General features: G+C 45.1%; 1 long non-coding RNA gene across 2 annotated transcripts in view; it reads left to right on the forward strand.

Moving 5' to 3' along the window:
• The window catches only part of LOC119977280, a 39,114-nt gene that overhangs the window by 19,019 nt on the left and 4,559 nt on the right, over positions 1–15,536 (forward strand). The window contains exons 1-3 of one of the 2 annotated variants that reach the window (XR_005463152.1): positions 2,497–2,832; positions 5,384–5,467; positions 5,610–5,728. This is a non-coding gene — a long non-coding RNA (uncharacterized LOC119977280). Of the gene's footprint in view, positions 1–2,496; positions 2,833–5,383; positions 5,468–5,609; positions 5,729–15,536 lie in introns of those variants that run through there. The other variant, XR_005463153.1, reaches the window with a different exon arrangement.

Below are 15,536 nucleotides of genomic sequence, written 5' to 3' on the forward strand. Positions count from 1 at the left end.
GAGAGAGATAGGGTGAGAGAGAGATAGAGAGAGGAGAGAGAGAGAGAGAGAGAGACAGAGAGATAGAGAGAGAGAGATAGAGAGAGAGAGAGACAGAGAGAGAGAGAGAGACACCGAGAGAGACAGAGAGACAGACAGAGAGGAGAGAGAGAGACAGACAGAGAGAGAGAGAGACAGAGAGAGACAGAGGGAGAGAGACAGAAAGAGAGACAGAGAGAAAAAGAGAGAGAGAGAGAGAGATAGGGTGAGAGAGAGATAGAGAGAGGAGAGAGGAGAGAGAGAGAGAGATAGAGAGAGAGAGATAGAGAGAGAGAGAGACAGAGGAGAGAGAGAGAGACACAGAGAGAGACAGAGAGACAGACAGAGAGGAGAGAGAGAGACAGACAGAGAGAGAGAGAGACAGAGAGAGACAGAGGGAGAGAGAGACAGAAAGAGAGACAGAGAGAAAAGAGAGAGAGAGAGAGATAGGGTGAGAGAGAGATAGAGAGAGGAGAGAGAGAGAGAGAGAGAACAGAGAGATAGAGAGAGAGAGATAGAGAGGAGAGAGAGACAGAGAGAGAGAGAAGAGACACAGAGAGAGACAGAGAGACAGACAGAGGGAGAGAGACAGACAGACAGAGAGAGAGAGAGACAGAGAGATAGATAGCGAGAGAGACAGACAAAGAGAGCGAGACAGAGAGAGGCAGAGAGAGAGACAGAGAGAGACAGAGAGGAGAGAGAGAGACAGACAAAGAGAGAGAGAGAGAGAGAGAGAGAGACAGAGAGAGAGAGACAGACAGAGAGAGAGAGAGCGACAGAGACAGAGAGAGGCAGAGACAGAGAGAGGCAGAGAGAGGAGAGAGAGACAGAGTCAGAGACAGAAAGAGACAGAGAGAGAGACAGAGAGAGAAGAGAGAGAGAGAGACAGAGAGAGAAGAGTGGGAGAGAGACAGAGAGAGAGACAGAGAGATACAGAGAGAGAGAGAGACAGGGAGGGAAACAGAGAGTGAAAGACAGAGAGAAAGAGACAGAGAGAGCGATATCAGAGAGAGAGAGAGACAGACAGAGAAAGAGAGAGAGATAGAGATAGAGAAAGAGAGAGAGAGAGAGATCTTGTGTTGGATTCTCCGATCAGCGACACCAAAATCGTGTTCGGCAATCAGCCGGAGAATCCCCTATTACGCTGGAATCGGGGGCGCTGCTGTTTTTGTGATGCTCCGCCCCCTCAAAACTTGGGGACCTCACGTGGCGGTTGCGGACTGTGTCCAGCAGGGATAAGACCACAGAGATCTTGCGGCATAGCTGCAGAATGGGAGAATCCAGAGGGATCTTGCGGCATAGCTGCAGAATGGGAGAATCCAGAGGGATCTTGCGGCATAGCTACAGAATGGGAGAATCCAGCCCCTTGTTTCTTCAACAGTTAATGTGTGCTGGTCTATAGAGCAAGCAGGTTGTGAACCACAAAGGGTTTAGCTCGTTGTGACACCCTGCTCCAACTGCTCAGTGACACAAATATGGCATGACCAGCGGATTCCGGCTGTGACTTGATTAGATTACGGTTAAGAATTCCTTTTTCAGCCAGAATCTTTTGTCTGGAGTGATTATGTCTAATGCTTGTTTTCCACCAAGTTGAGTCTGGATGTCTTGAAAATGGGGGCAGGAGATGTGGTTCATTCAGGTTCCCCTAAAATAATTGCCTTTGATGGCCTTTTGCAGACAAGGAGTCTCTGTTTCAATAGCTTTGAAACATTTAGGGTACAGTGATGCAAAGTAATTGGAATTTGACTTTTAGACTTTTAAAATCTTACTTTGCGATTTCCAGTCAGTAAATTAATAATGCAATTTAAAAAAATATAAAACATGGTTTGATAGCATAAAGGAATAGAGTACAAAAGCAAGGAAGATTTTCTAAACCTTCACACAACATTGGCCAGCTCCCAGCTGGAGCTTTGTGTTAAATTTGAGTTCCACATTTTTTGAAAGATGTCAAGACTTTAGAGATAACTCAGTGGGGATTTGCCATTGGCTGAGAGACTGGTGAAGCTGGCATTGTTCCCTTTAGAGAAGAGAATTTTAAGGGGAAATTTAACAGAGGTGTTCAAAATCAGGAAGGGTTTTGACAGCGTAAAGAAGGAGGAAGGTTTCCAGTGACATAAGAGTCGGTAATCAGAGGGACAGATTTAAGGAAATTGGCAGAAGAATCCGAGGGTAAATGAGGGGCAGAATTCTGATGCCATTCGCTGGCAGCGCCCCCGTGCCACCAATGAGTTTTCCGACAGTGAGGGGTGGTTTCAATGAGAAATTCATTGCAACATGAGTAGAGCCTTCATGCCACCAGCAAATGGCTCAGTCAATCCGCCCTTGTTAGCAGCGGGACTGAGGCGGACTCCCAGCGGAAAACCCAATCCACAATGTTTGTAATTTTTGATTTTTTTTCTCTCCCAGAAATGAATCTGGAATTGGACGATGTTCACGAATTCTGATGGAAAACGAAATGTGCGGTTTACAAAGATAGCTCAGAGCTGGAGTTTTTGAAAGCACATCACTCTTTCATTCTGATAGGCTTGTAGCCACTGAATAGCATAGGTAGTAATAGTTCGACACACGGGTTTCTTTAATCATCAGGAACGGCAGATATTGTCATCACAACTGATATCAGAGGTCACCACCATACCCCCCTCCCTCAACTGGCTGAAAGGGTCCAGGAGCAAACATTCGAGGAAGAATTTCTCCTCTTGTGACATCATGAATATGTGGATCGCTTTGGTAGAACCTTTGCATGTCACAGTGGAGGTGCCTGAATCAAACATTCTTAAAATATAAACACAGAAACAAAGGGTTAACGAGAAACAGGTAAGGTTAAAGCTTTCTCACTTTATCTCGGATCATGTGCAATTCAGTTTGTGAAATTAAGGAGAAGGTGGTGTTGTGGTATTCCAAACTCACCAAAGCAGATGGAATTTTAAACTCAATTAATCAAATCAATAATTAAGTGTTAGTCTCTATAATTAAACTATATTGATTGTTTTAAAAGGGAATCAGCCATTCTTACCTGGTTTGGCCTAAATGTGATTCCAGATCCATAGCAATGTAGGTGACTCTTACCTGTAAGCCATTCATGTTCAGTGGCAATTAGGGATGGGCCAAGAATTCTGGCCTTTCCAGTGACACCCATGTCCCATGAACGAATAAAGAAAAAATATTAATTGGAAAGCACTTTGGGATTTTCTGAGGCCATGAAAGGCTGTATAGAAATGGCAGTTCTCCCTGAGGGGGTGCAGGAAAGAGAGGGATCTGGGTATATCTGTGCACGAGTCATTAAAGGTGGCAGCAGGTGGAGACAGCTGCTGATAAAGCAGACAGTATTCTGGCCTTTATTAAGAGCGGCATAGCATGCAAGAACAAGGTGGTTATGTTGAACTTACAGAAGACACTGCTAGACCTTCCCTTGAATATTGTGTAGAGTTCTGGGAATGCAAGTGGCATGATGGCCTTTATTGCCAGCATTCAGCATATATGAATAAGGAAGCCTTGGAGCAGCACGGTCGACAGTGGTTAGCACTGCTGCCTCAGCGGCAGGGACCCGAGTTCAATTCTGGTCTTGGGTGGAGTTTGTATGTTCTCCCACATCTGTGTGGGTTTCCCAGGTGCTCTGGTTTTCTCCCAGAGTCCAAAGATGTGCCGGTTAGGTGGATTGGCCATGATCAAATAGGTGAGGTGCTCTTTCAGACAGTTGGTCTAGACTCGATGGGCCGAATAGCCTCCTTCTGAACTGTAGAGATTCTAATTATTCTATGATTTGTTACATTTGTATGAGGCTTTGGTGAGACTACACTTGGAATATTGTGTGCAGTTTTGATCTCCATATTTAAGGAAGGATATACTTGCTTTGGAGGTGGTACATTGATGGTTCCCTAGGTTGCTTCCTGGGGTGAGAGGGTTAGCCTGTGATGAGTGATTGAGTAGATTGGCCTATCATTTTTGGAACTGAGAAAAATGAGAGATGGTCTAATTGAAACATATAAGATTCAAAAGAAGTGCAAAATTATTTCCACCAGCTGGGACAGTCGAGAACATGTGGGACACGGGAAAGGTTCGATCATTTTAGGTGAAATTTCTTCACTTGAAAGTGTTGTAAACATTTGGAATTGTCTATCCCAGAGCGTTGGGAGTGCTGAATCATTGAGTATATTCAAGATTGAGATTATTAGATTTCTGATTTCTTCGGGAATCAGAAGATTCTGGGGCAGGTGAGAATGTGAAGCAGAGGCAGAAGATCAGACATGATCATAAAGAATAGTGGAGCAAGATTGATGTTCCTATTTCCTATGTTCTGATGTAGTAGGGGCTGGTTTAGCACAGGGCTAAATCGCTGGCTTTAAAAGACCAAGGCAGGTCAGCAGCACTATGTGGCGACTAGGGGCTTTTCACAGTAACTTCATTTGAAGCCTACTTGTGACAATAAGCGATTTATTCTTCTTATTCTAGTACCCTTTCTTTTTAAATGAGCAAGATTGGCTTCACACAGCTTTACACAGAAAACATTTCTCGCAGCTCACTTGATCATTTCCACTGACCCTTCGTAAAGAACCTTTGGTGCTGCTTTTTCTAATTAGTGGAAATGTAGCAATAAGAAATGAATAATCAATCATGATCTAATTGATTGGCAGAGCAGACTCAATGGGCTGATGGCCTATGTCTGCTCCCATGTCTTATGGCCTTATAATGTGATAGGAAGAGCTGGTCACAGTGTCAGTATTCACTGCTCTTCAAAGGAGTCCTACCCCTGCAGAAACAGATTTAAAAACATTCACCAATATCCAGATCGGTATAGAAGATCGTTAGGCAGTGAATGTTGCCTTTCATGTCTGTGTCAGCTAACCGAAAAATCAAGAGCAGTTTACCCCCAAATAAATTGGGCGTGGGCTGACTCTCAGCGAGATGAAACTGCAATTTTGTGCCTTTGGATTTGTGATCTTAATTGCTGATGCGCTAAGGGACTGATGTGTGGTTAAACATTGGGGAGCGCTTAGAGTCCACCATGTGATCTCATTAAAAAGTATAGAATTCTTTGGGGGTTTGAAGGATAGACATTAACAATCTGCTTCTCCTGGATGGAGAGTTTAGAACTAGAGGATAATTCTCAGAGTAAGGGGCCAGACATTTAGGACTGAGATGCGGGGAAACTTCTTCACTCCGAGGATTGTGAATCTCTTGAATTCTCTATCCCAGAAACCTGTAGTTGCTCAGTTATTGAGTATCTGCAAGACAAAAACTGATACATTGTTCAACACAAATAAATCATGAATAGTTTTCATGTAAAAGACCAGCCAGTATCGCATTGATTAAATTTGTAAAACTGGCCTCTTCAATTCTTATGTTCTCCTTGTGATTTGTGTTATAGCAAATGGCGAACAAACAAGTAGACATCGAAATGAACCAAACCAGAAGTGGAATGCGTGAAGTGGACTTCTAAAAGAAAGGAAAGGTGCGATTGTTCGTTAGTGAACTACTTATTACTATTAGCGTATCCAAAGTTTAACTATCACTAATAACTAGGAACTACATAAAGGATCAGATTTTGACATTCATCTGATACCTTTCACTCATTTAGAATTTTGTTTTAATAGAACAGGGACTAAAGATGTCTGCAAACCAGAAAGCAATTATACTCTGAACCACCTTCTGATCCTTGGCTTTGTGATCATATTTCCAGTCACAGTCCTATATTTGCCATGGATAATCAACAGTGAGTTTAGGCAGAGCATCTGCTTTATTTTTTTAATATATATTTATTTTCATTGGATGTGTGCGTCTCTCACAAGACCAGCATTTGTTGCCCATCCCTAATTTCCCTTGAACTGAATGGGCTTACTCAGGTATTTCAGAGGGCAGTTAAGAGGCATTCACATTGCTGTGGGTCTGGAGTCACATGTAGGCCAGGCCAGGTAGGTAATATTCTTCCCTAAAGGACATTAGTGAACCAGATGAGTTTTTACAATAATGGGCGATGGTTTGATGGTCACTGTTGCTGAGACTAGCTTTATATTGCAGATTTACTTATTGAATTATGTACAATTCCACCAGCTGCCATGGCCCCAAAGAATTTGCCTGGCCCTCTAGTTCAGCAACATTACTACTTTGCAACTGTCTGCTCAAATTCCCCTTCCTCCGAGATAATACTCCCCAACTCCCTCCAGGATTGTGAATCCCCTCACCCCAGGGTTAAACCCTCCTTCTCTGGGGCTGTAAACCTCCCTCTTCCCTCCAGCATCAGCCCAGCATGCTCTCTGCCAACACCCCTTGAAGAGATTGAGCTGTGGAAATACCCCAAAACTTGATGAACGTGAACCATCGTACAGCCACCTACACTGAACAATAAGGCCAGGTGTGTGTTACATGTGGAATCTCCTTTGCAAGTGTTGTGCATAATATCTCTTCAATATCTCCTGACTTCACTATTAAAATAAGCAATGGTGGGTGTTGCTACTTCTGTGTGAGTGTGCTGAACACTCAATTTGGCTGTTTCTGTTCTAAGCTCTGGAGTCACCAGGTGTCGTTAAGACACCGCCACAAGCTTCAAGGTGAAGTTCAAAGCAATAAAACCGTACACCAATTAGTAAGTCCAAACAACTAGAGTTTATTATAATACAATTATTTTTTATTTTTTTTTAAATTTAGATTTCCCAATTATTTTTTCCAATTAAGGGGCAATTTAGCGTGGCCAATCCACCTACTCTGCACATTTTTTTCGGTTGTGGGGGCGAAACCCACGCAGACACGGGGAGAATGTGCAAACTCCACACGGACAGTGACCCAGAGCCGGGATTCGAACCTGGGACCTCAACGCCGTGAGGCAGCTGTGCTAACCACTAGGCCACCGTGCTGCCCTCTTATTATAATACAATTATAATAACTACCCATGCACACGCTAAAAGGATTAAACTTATTCCTACCGCTAAACAACTAATACTTATCTCGAAGGAACTGCTGGGTCAGGGAACAAGGCCTCTTGCTCTGCTCTGGTCTGCAGACTTCAGGTTGGTATCAATTAAAAAGGGGGTCAGGAGTGCCTATCTCTGGTAGCGGTCGTTGAGAGGCACTTACTTGTTGGCGGCTGCTGTCCGAAGGCTGGAGCAGAAGACTGAACCATGTGTGGCACCTGCCTTTTATAGGTCCCAGGGGATCTGCGCCCCTTTGGGCGGACTCCCTTACCTGCTTGGAATCGATTGGGTCTCTTCCCAATCGATATGTTTGAACCCCCCAATCATGGGGCAGTTCCTCGGTCACTGGGGCGGTTCTTGGGACTTATTGTTTTGGGTTTCTCTGGCGCCGAAGGGTCTGGCCTTCCATTCAATGTATCGATCTGTGTTTAACTTGTTTCCATTGTATCTGGGGATCGCCCGGTATCGCCTCATTAGTATGTTAACTGGTTTCTTTTCACAGTGCTGTCTGGTTTCTGCAACAGTCAAAACTGGTTTCTGCAGTCGTCCCAATATACAATCGCTTTGCAAGTTGCTTGCTTTACAACATGTCCATTTTCCCTGCATTCCTTGCAATCTTCCATTTTGTGTTGGGCAGTGGCCACCCCAGGTGGCTACAGTGGGGAACAATAAACTCAGTTTCTCTTTCTTGCACCCATTTACACGACCTATCATACTTCCTAACGCAGTGCCATCCACATAAATCTAGTATTTTAACCATATATACGGTGTGAAAAATAAAGGCTCGTTTTTCAGATCACTGACAAACAACCATATAATGCGAGGAACTGAAGGAAATCAGTATTAGTAGAAAAATGGTGTTGAGGAAAGTGATGGGACTGAAAGCCGATAAATCCCCAGAGCCTCATGATCTACTTAATAAGTGGCCTAGAAATAACGAATGCATTGGTGGTCATCTTCCAGATTCTATAGACTCCTACAATTCCTACAAATTGGAGGGTTACTTAAAAAGGGGGATAGAGTGAAAACAGGGAATTATAGACCAGTCAGCCTGACATCAGTAGTGGGGAAAATTCTGGAGTCAATTATCAAAGATTTTATAGCAGAGCATTTGGAAAACAGTGGCAGGATCGGACAGTCAGCACGGATTTACAAAAAGGAAATCATGCTTGACAAATCTACTGGAATTCTTCGAGGATGTACCGAGTAGAGTTGATGAGGGGGAGCCAGTGGATGTGGTTTATTTGGACTTTCAGAAGGCTTTTGATAAAGTCCCACATAAGAGATTAGTGTGTAAAATTAAAGCACATGGGATTGGAGGTAGTTTATTGAGATGGATAGAAAACTGGATGGCAGACAGGAAACAAAGAGTAGGAATAAACGTGTCTTTTTCCAAATGGCAGTGGCTAGTTGGGTACCGCAGGAATCGGCGCTGCCTCCCCAGCTATTCACAATATATCTTAATGATTTAGATGAGGGAACTAAATGTAATGGGGGCGATTCTCCGAGCCCTGCACCGGGCCAGAGAATCGCCGCAACCATGCCATGACGCCCCGAAGCCGCCACGCGATTCTCCGAGGTGCGGAGAATCGGCACCATTTGCGCTGGCATGCTTGGCACGCCGCTGGAATTGGCTGGGCCGCCATTTCTCCGGCCCGGATATGACAGAGTCCCGCCGGCGCCGTTCACCCCGGTTGCTGCCGGCGGGAACTCTGCGCAAACAGTCGGGGGGGGGGCGGTGGGGGCCTCCGTCCCCGGCGAAAGCCTCCGATGGGGTCTGGCCCACGATCGGGGCCCACCAATCGGCGGGCCGGCCTCTCCCCCCCGGCCTACTTTCCTGCGTGGCCAGCCCCTGAACACCGACGCCATGTTGAGTCGGGGCAAGCGCGCTGAAGAAGTCCCCGGTGCATGCGCAGGTTGGCACAGCCTAACTGTGCATGTGCGGGTTGGCGCGATGCTGGGAAGGGAGGCTGAAGCGGCGTGAACTGCTCCAGCGCAGTGCTGGCCCCCTGTGGGGGCCAAAATCGGACATCCTCGTGCCCGTTTCACACCAGCGTGAAATGCAATAGCGTTCACAACAGCGCAAACACTTGGGCTCCATTTGGGAGAATCGCCCCCAATATCTCCACATTTGCAGATAACGCAAAGCTGGGTGGGAGGGCAAGCTGCGAGAAGGATACAGAGATGCTTCAGTGTGATTTGGGCAAGCTGAGTGATTGGGCAAATGCAGTATGATGTGGATAAATGTTAGGTTTTCACCTTGGTAGCAAAAACGGTAAGGCAGACTATTACCTGGTAAGGAAGAACCTGGGTTCCCTCATACACTAGTCACTGGAGGTAAGCATGCAGGTGCAGCAGGTGGTAAAGAAAATAAATGGTATGTTGGCCTTCATAAGAGAGGATTTGAGTACAGGAGCAGGGATGTGTTGTTACAATTTTACACGGCCTTGGTAAGGCCATACCTGGAATATTTTGTGCAACTTTTGTCTCTCTATCTGAGGAAAGATGCTGTTATTATTGAAGGAGTGCAGAGCTTGACCAGACTGATTCCTGGGATGGCAGGACTGAGTTGGATGATCAGCCATGAACATAATTAATGGTAGAGCAGGATCAAAGGGCCGAATGGCCTAGTCCTGTTCCTATTTTCTTTGTTTCCTTTTACAGCACAGAAATACCTTTACTGATCTCTTTGGCATTTATACTTCACATAAGCCTCCTCCTACCCTACTTCATCTCATACAATTACTCGATGGGCCGAATGGCCTCCTTGTGCATTGTAAATTCTAAGATTCTATGATCAGCTTATACTTTTTAAAACTAAATTTAAAGTCTGGCAGGGGGGTGGGAACCAGAGCACTAGTGTAGAAGGTGTAATAACTGAAGGGGAAAGAGAGAACAAACATAAGAGAACAACATCACCCTGTTGGCTTGAACACAGTGGTCTGAAGTGTATTTGTTTCAACACCAGAAGCATAGCAGGTAAGGCAGATGAATTTAGAGCACGGATTAGTACTTGGAACTATGACCTTGTGGCTATCACAGAAACGTGGTTAAAGGAAGGGCAAGATTGGCAGCTGAACTTTGAAGGATGTAGGTGCTTAAGGAGAGAAAGAGGGCGATGTAAAAGGAGTGGGGAAGTAGCATTACTGGTTAAGAAAAATATTACAGCCATGTTGTGGGAGGACACCTCGGAGGGCTCATACAATGATGCAATCTGAGCAGGAAGGGGGCAATCACAATGTTGGACGTTTATTACAGGCCCCCAACTGCCAGAGAGGGATAGAGGAACAGATAGGTGGACATATTTTGGATAGGTTCAAAAGTAACAGGATTGTTATGGTTGGGGATTTTAACTTCCCCGATATTGACTGGGACTCACTTAGTGCTGGGAACTTGGATGGGGCAGAGCTTGTAAGGTGTATCCAGGAAGCCTTCTTGATGCAATATGTGTATGGTCCAACTAGGGAAGGGGCAGTACTGGATCTGGTATTGGGGAATGAGCCTGGACAGGTGGTTGAGGTTTCAGTAGGGGAACATTTTGAGAGTAGTGACCACAATTCCATAGTTTTAGGGTACTTATGGATAGGGATGAGGGTAGGTGCTAAACTGGGGAAAGGCAAATTACAATAACATTAGACAGGAATTGAAGAATTTGGATTGGGTGTGGCTGTTGGATAGTAAATCAACATCAGACATGTGGGAGTCTTTCAAGCGACAGTTGGTTAGGATTCAAGAAAGTCATGTTCCTGAGAAAACAAGGATAAGTGTGGGAAGTTTAGGGAGCCTTGGATAACAAGGGATATTATGAACTTGTCAAAAAGAAAAAGGAAGTTTTTGTATGTCTAGAAGGGTAGGAACAGTCCTTGGCAAGTAGGATTAAGGTGAATCCCAAAGCTTTTTATTTGTATGTAAAAAGCAAGAGGGTGGCCAGGGAAAGGATTGGATCACTTAAGGACAGTGGGGGGAATCTATGTTGAGCCAGAGGAAATGGACGAGGTACTAAATGAGTACTTTGCATCAGTGTTCACCAAAGAGGACTTTGTGGAAGATGATTCTTGGGTAGTGTGTGTGGATAGTCTGGATCATGTTAAAAGATATTACGGTAGATAAGTCTCAAGGGCCAGATGGGATTTACCCAGAATACTGAGGGAAGCAAGGGAGGAAATTACTGGCACCTTGACTGACATCTTTGTAGCCTCATTGGCTACAGGTGAAGTCCCAGAGGACTGGAGAATAGCTAATGTGGTACCGCTGTTTAAGAAAGTTAGCAGGGATAATCCACGGAACTATAGGCCGGTGAGCCTCACGTCGGTGGTAGGTAAATTATTGGAGTGAATTCTCAGGGACAGGATTAATACCAATTTGAAAACAAATGGACTCATTAGCGATAGACAGCATGGTTTTGTGAAGGGGAGGTCATGCCTCACTAACTTGATCGAGATTTTTGAGGTGACAAAGAGGATTAATGAGGGGAGGGGAGTGGATGTTGTTTACATGGACTTCAGTAAAGCCTTTGACAAGGTGCCTCATAGCAGACTGGTACAAGTCACATGGGATCAGAGGTGAGGTGGCAAGATGGATACAGAACTAGCTCGGTCACAGAAGGCAAAGGGTAGCAGTAGAAGTCTTTCTGAATGGAAAGTTGTGACTAGTGGTGTTCCACAGGGATCAGTGCTGTGGCCTCTGTTGTTTGTAGTATACATAAACGATTTGAAGAAAAATGTAGCTGGTCTGATTAATAAGGTTGTGGTGGACACCAAGGTTGGTGGAGTGCCAGATAGTGTTGAGGATTGTCAGAGGATACAGCAGGACACAGATAGGTTGGAAACTTGGGTAGAGAAATGGCAAATGGAGTTTAATCCAGACAAATGTGAGGTAATGCATTTTGGTAGGTCTAACAGAGGGGAAATCTACAGTAAATGGCAAAACCCTTAGGAATATAGAAGGTCAGAGAGATCTGGATGCATTGGACAAGGTAGTCAAGAAAGCATACGGAATGTATACCTTCATTGGACGGGGCATTGGGTATAAAAACTTGCAATTCATGCTACAGTTGTATAGAAACTTGGTACGGCTGCACTTGGAATATTGCACAAAATTCTGGTTCTCACACTACCAAAAGTACGTGACAGCTTTGGAGAGGGTGCAGAGGAGGTTTACCAGGATGTTGCCTGGTCTGGAGGGTGTTAGCTATGCGGAAAGGCTGAATAGACTCGGACTGCTTTCATTAGAATGATGGAGGTTGATGGGTGAGCTGTTGAGGTCTACAAGATTATGAGAGGCATGGATAGAGTGGATGGGCAGGGACTCTTTTCCAGGGTGGTGGGGTCAGTCACTCGGGGGCATAGGTTTAAGGTCCGTTGGGTAAAGTTTAGAGATGTGCGAGGCAGGTTATTTTGCAGAGGGTGGTGAGTGCCCAGAACACGCTGCCAGGGTAGGTTGCAGAAGCAGATACATTAATGGCGTTCAAAAGGCATCTCGATAAATACATGGATAGGATGGGTATAGAGGGATACGGCATGAGGAAGTACTGAGGGTTTTGGCCAAGGTTGGTATCATGACTGATACAGGCTTGAAAGGCTGAAGGGCCTGTTCCTGCGCTGTATTGTTCTTTTTAAGCCAGACCAGGGAAGGACGACAAGATTTCCTTCTCTAAAGGACATTAGAGAACCAGATGGGTTTTTACGATAATTGACAATGGTTTCATGATCACCTTTTAGACTTTTAATTCCAGATTTTTACTGGATTCAAATTTCACCATCTGCCCTAGCGAGATTCGCACCATGTCCCCAAAGCATGACTCCGGGTGTCTGGATTATTCGTCCACCACACCACTGCCCCCTGAATGCCCAATTACAGCAAGACGTGGACGATATCCAGGCTGAGGCTAACAAGTGCTAGGCAATGACCATCTCCTACAAGAAAGGATCTAACCATCACCCACAAGAGAGGATCTAACCATCACCCCTTGTCCTTCAATGTTATTACCATCGCTGAATACCCACAATCAACATCCTGGGGGGTTACCATTGATTAGAAACTGAACTGGGCTAGCCATATTAATACTGTGGCTACCAGGAAAGGTCCAAGGCAAGGAATCCTGTGGTGAGTATCTCACCTGACCCCACCAAAGCCTGTCCACCATCTACAAGGCACAAGTCAGGAGTGTAATGGAATACACTCCACTTGCCTGGATGAGCGCAGCTCCAACAACACTCAAGAAGCTCGGCACCATCCAGAACAAAGCAGCCCACTCGATTGCTCCCCCTTCCACAAACATTCAAACTCTCCACCACTAATGAACAGTGGCAGCCGTGTCAACCATCTACAAGATGCACTGCAAAATTCATCAAGGTTCCTTTGACAGCACCTTCCAAACCCATGACCACTACCATCTAGAAGGACAAGGGCAGCAGATACCTGGGAACCCCACCGCCTGGAGGTTCCCCTCCAAGTCACTCACCACCCTGACTTGGAAATATATCATTGTTCCTTCACTGTCGCTGGGCAACATCCTGGAACTCCCTCCCTAACAGTACAGTGGATTTACCTACACCTCAAGAACTGCAGCGGTTCAAAAAGGCAGCTCACCACCTCCTTCTGAAAGGCAACTAGGGATGGGCAATAAATGCTGGTCTAACCAGTGACGTCCACATCCCGTAAAATAATTTTAAAAAGAGTTAATGCTGGCTCTCTGAGGGGCAATTCAGTCAATCACATTCTTTCCCCATAGCCCTGCAAATTTATTTCCTTCAATTCCACATCAAATTTCATTTTGAAACTGTTGACCATCTCCTGTTTCCACCAACCTTGTGGATAATATATTCCAGATCATTATTACTTCATAAATGTTCTTTGTTCCATTCCACCTGCATATCTTGCCCCAAACCTTAGTCTTTATACAGTCAATGGGAAGTTTTTTTCCTAATCTACCTTATTCAAACCTGTCACAATATTGTACACTTCTATCAACTCTCCCCTCAATCACCTTTGCTTCAGGGAGAACAATCTCAGCTTTTCCAAGGTTTACTCCACTGATTGCTGGGAGGTGGGGGCGGGGGGTAGGTAAGAGTGTTACCTGAGGAAAGGTTGGGCCTGTATCCATTGGAGTTTAGAAGATTGAGGTGATATTGTTGAAACATATAAGATTCTAAGTGGATTTGACAGGATAAATGCGGAGAGGATGTTTCCCCTTGTGGGAGGGTCTAAACTCAGGAACTGATTTAAAAAATAAAGGGTCCCCGATTTAAGACAAAGATGAGATTTGTTTTCTCTCAAAGTTGTTAGTTGGCAGAATTCCCCAGAGAACAGTGAAGGATACGCCATAGGATAATTTTATGACTGAACGGGATAGATTCTTGACAAGGGAGTCAGCTGGTACGGGGTAGCAGTAAAGTCCAGTTGAGGCCACAATTCCCATCAGCCATGATCTTATCAAATGGTGGAGTAGGCTGGAGGGCAGAATGGCCTACACCTGCTCAGAATTCGTATGTTTGTATATCAGGGACTGAAATGCTTCCATAATACTAGCTTGTATGCACATTTACTACATATCACGGACTTCCAGTTAACTTACAAACGGTTTTAACATGTTGCTCCATTCTACTCGGAGTGATGGGGTTGTTTTTGCTACGTGGCATTTTGTTGTGCGGCTTTATCAGTTTGGATTTACCTAAATTATGGCCTTACTAGAATGAAATGAGGTCCTCTCCAGCTCTCATACTGGGCATTTCTCTAACGCACATTTCCCGCTACAGCACGTGTCACATGTTTTACTGAAACCATATTGTTTATTTTCTTTTTATAAATGTTTTTAATTGGATTTTTGAACAAAGTATATTTGCCGTTATGTACACAGGATGATATATATATCTATATAGAAGGGAAGGGCACGCACACACAAATCACATAGGGAGAGGAGAAGAGAAAAAAAAACAGCAACAACACGAGGGAGAGGAGAAAAGAGAAAAAAAACATAACAACACGAGAGAAGTACAAAATCAAATAATGTAACTGGTAGGGTATAATGCACCCGGCCAGCCGAAGCAACTCTGTACACTTGGCAAAATTATTTATACACACAAGTAGGCATCTGTTTGTCCCGGAAAGCAATCCTCGAATGGGTCTGGTGCCGGTGTTGTCCCTTGCTTCTCCCGGACAGATTTTGCTGCCGTTGTCGTCTCGTGCTCACTACCGCTTCAGCTGGCCCTCCTGTCTTCCGCCTGTATTCTCCTTTTTCTCTGTTCCTGTGGATGTCAAGTTAGTTAACTTTTCCCTGCCCCCCCCCCCCCCCCTCTTTCTCTGGCACTCCTCCATTGTTCCCTGTCTCTTCCTTTCTCCCTCCCCCCCACCCCCGTGGTTCGCATTTCCTTCCTCTTAGATTGAGCTGTTGTTTGTTCCACCCCCACCTCTCCCTCTCAGGCTTTGGCTGCTTTCCCCTGGCTCTTGGCTACCTGGCTATTCTTCTGCTTGTTTGTTGGGCACAAACAAATCCCGGAACAATTGGGTGAATGTCTCTCACGTTCTGTGGAAGCCGTCGTCTGACCCTCGGATGGAGAATTTGATTTTCACCATTTGGAGAGATTCCGAGAGGTTGGACAGCCAGTCTGCAGC

Source organism: Scyliorhinus canicula, chromosome 14 (assembly GCF_902713615.1).
Source record: "Scyliorhinus canicula chromosome 14, sScyCan1.1, whole genome shotgun sequence".
Classification (NCBI taxonomy): Eukaryota; Metazoa; Chordata; class Chondrichthyes; order Carcharhiniformes; family Scyliorhinidae; genus Scyliorhinus; species Scyliorhinus canicula.